This window comes from Triticum aestivum, chromosome 1B, assembly GCF_018294505.1.
Source record: "Triticum aestivum cultivar Chinese Spring chromosome 1B, IWGSC CS RefSeq v2.1, whole genome shotgun sequence".
NCBI classification, from domain to species: Eukaryota; Viridiplantae; Streptophyta; class Magnoliopsida; order Poales; family Poaceae; genus Triticum; species Triticum aestivum.
Genome location: NC_057795.1, coordinates 601,844,522 through 601,847,686, shown reverse-complemented (window position 1 = coordinate 601,847,686; position 3,165 = coordinate 601,844,522).

Here is a 3,165-nt window from a genome sequence, read left to right as displayed (position 1 = left end):
AGTACCTTAGTGAATTTATATCCACCAACCTGGGGTGCTACCACCAAGGCTAACTGACCCGGATTATCGACTCGTGGAGGGTGATCCTCTCTGCTCCATATGATGGGTTGCTCTGACCACCTCAAATAACGAGGAATTGCCGGCTCAACCGAATTTACGACCCTCTTAAGAACCTTCTGGTCACGTTTGCATAAGCTAGTGGTAAACACATGGTACTGCCCACCACTCAACTGTTTCGGATGGCTCTGATAACCCGACTGCTGCAGATGTTGTCCTCCCTGACCAGATTGCTACTGATTATTTCCACCCGGCTGTCCCTGGAAACCGGAATTTGAACCACCACCCGGGCCATGAAAACCGCCAGCCCCTGAACCGCCGCCCGATCCATGACCACCATCAAAGGTATTGCAATTTTTAAACGCCTTCATGATCGCGCAATCCTTCCATAGGTGTGTAGCGGGGTGTTCCCGGGTGTCGTGTTTCGGGCAGGGCTCATTGAGTAGCTGCTCAAGAGATGGGCCTGACCCGCCGGATCGAGGCCACTTACCCTTACGTCTCTGATTGTTACCCTGTGTATTAGCGTTGGCTACAAGCTCCGGGTTACCGTCCGCCTTACGCTTATTGCCGCTTTGATTCCCCGGGTTGTGTTGTTGACCCTTTCCATTGCTGTTCCCTTTTCCCTTCCCTGTCTTCTCATCATCAGACGCGGGATCCTTGGTACTATCAGAATCGGCATATTTAACTAAAGCCGCCATCAGCGTGCCCATATCCCTGCAGTCATGCTTAAGGCGCCCCAGTTTCTGCCTCAGCGGCTCAAAGCTGCATTTTTTCTCCAACATGAGGACTGCAGAGCCTGCATCCATCTTATCAGATGAATGAATTATCTCCTTGACCCGGCGTACCAAATGGGTGGTGGATTCGCCCTCCCCCTGCTTACAATTCGTCAAGTCCACAATTGACATAGACTGCTTACAGGTGTCCTTGAAGTTTTGGATGAAACGGCCTTTTAACTCCTCCCACGAACCAATGGAATTGGTTGGTGAACTCTTTAACCAAGACCGGGCCGTTCCATCTAACATCATGGTGAAGTATTTTGCCATTGCCACGTCACTGACTTCCAACAGCTCCATGGCCATCTCATAGCTCTCAATCCAGGCTCCAGGTTGTAAATCGACCGTGTAATTCGGCACCTTTCGAGGTCCCTTGAAGTCCTTGGGTAGGTGCACGTTACGCAAAAGCCAGTATCAAACAAGGAACACCACCGGTTCTGGTGGCTACTCCCATCTCAGTGGAAGTCGTTGGATACTCTGTAACATTCTGATGTGCCGCCTGTTGAGCCGCCAGCTGAGCCACCCGCTCGTTCTCCTAACGTACTCGGTCCTGCACAGGGTTATAGCCACCATGTTGGTCGCGGGGCTGGGCGTTGCTTGACAAAGCTTCAGACTCCATGTGCCTGCTGTAACTCGGACTCCGGTTCTGACGAGGCAGTGCTAACCAAGGAGGAGGAGTTGAATGAATCCTATCCCGGCTGTAAGAATAGGTCTCTTGCCGAGCCAGGGCCGTCTGGACAAGTTCCCTCATTCTCCGGGTCTCCACCGCTGTTGGATCATCATCATCCACTAGGAGAGCCGCCAGACGCGCTGATGCTGCGATTCAGTTCTCCATGGGGTTGGAAAAGTGACCCGGCGGTCTCGGCACATAACGTGGCGGCGCCATGCTCACATGAGGAGGCGGCATCTCTCGATGATGAGCCGATCCTCCTGCTCCGAATGTCATAAGCTGATTGGCATCTGGCGGGTTACTTGGGCCGGCTCCGGGTGTAGCGCAAAGAACCCGAGGGTCGTAATTCAGAGGTAACCGGGATTGGGTCTTCTGGTGTCTCCTCCTCATTACCTCATTGGACGCGTTTAAGCTCATCGTGAGCTGGTAAGCCTCTGACTGCAAACGCTGTGCCCGGGCGTCGAGAGCCACTCGCTCCGTAGCTAGTCTAGTATCCTCAGCTGCCAAGGCCTCCTTGGCCTGAGATATCTCCTCACGTACCCGTGCCACCTCCGCGTCATGCTCATCTTTGTTCGCAGGGATAACCGTGGCGGTTAACAGGGTCGTAAGCTTGTCCATGAGGTCTATCAGCACTTGAGCCGGCGGGCGCACATGGCCTCCTGCCCCGGCCGCTCCCATCCTGGACGTAACTGCAGTAGCAGCCGTAGAGTTTTGACCGGGTTGAGTCCCAGCCATGAAGACTCCTGCCCAATTCGGCGACTCACAGGGGTCCGGAATACTGATGCCATCGGAACAGCCCCGAGCACACCATCTTCAACTTGATACAGAGAATCTGTTGAACCGGCGGATGAATCACCGTCGGAGTGGACGGCCATATCACCACCATCTTCAGGACTTTCAGAAAGCTCTTCTCCGTGGACGCAGCCCACAAAGACACACTTCATGCCGGGTTGAGCCTGGGAGGGTTTCGCGCGCTGAGCCGTCTCGACGAGGTCGGTGCAGTTGTCCGGCTCAGGCCCCGGCTCGCCAATCCGGCTGATGAAGACGTGGATCCCTCTGAAGGGGACCCGGTACCCATACTCAATTGAGTCGGCATCGGGGCCCCAGCCTTCGTCGTCGATGTAGATCTTGCCGCGATGACTCTTGGTCATCCAGCCCACTACGTATCCCTTGAGCCCTTCGAAGTTGCCCTTCAAGAACTCAAATCCACCATGCGCTGGCCCCACGGTGGGCGCCAACTGTCGGGGAATTTTCACGTCAGATGTCCTCGTGAAAGGACTTAGTTGTGGAGCCATCGCAACTAGGAAGCTTGAAGGGGTTAATCGGGACAAAGGACACGAGAGGGTTTATACTAGTTCGGCCCCTTACGGTGAAGGTAAGGCCTATGTCTAGTTGGGTTGGTATTGATGTTTCGATAACCAGGGAGCGAGATACGCTATGCCCGGTTCTCGATGAGTTGTTTCTTGCCCTAAGCCGCCAGCAGGTCGTCCCCTTATATACACGGGTTGACGCCCTGTGGCCTACAGAGTCCCGGCCGGCTTATAACAGTGTCCGGCTCGGTGACTAGTTAAAACTACCTTATGATACAAGTCATGCCATTATGGCGGTTTACTACAACGGGCCTTAAGCCGCTTGTGGGCCTTAAGCCCTCTATGAACCGCCATC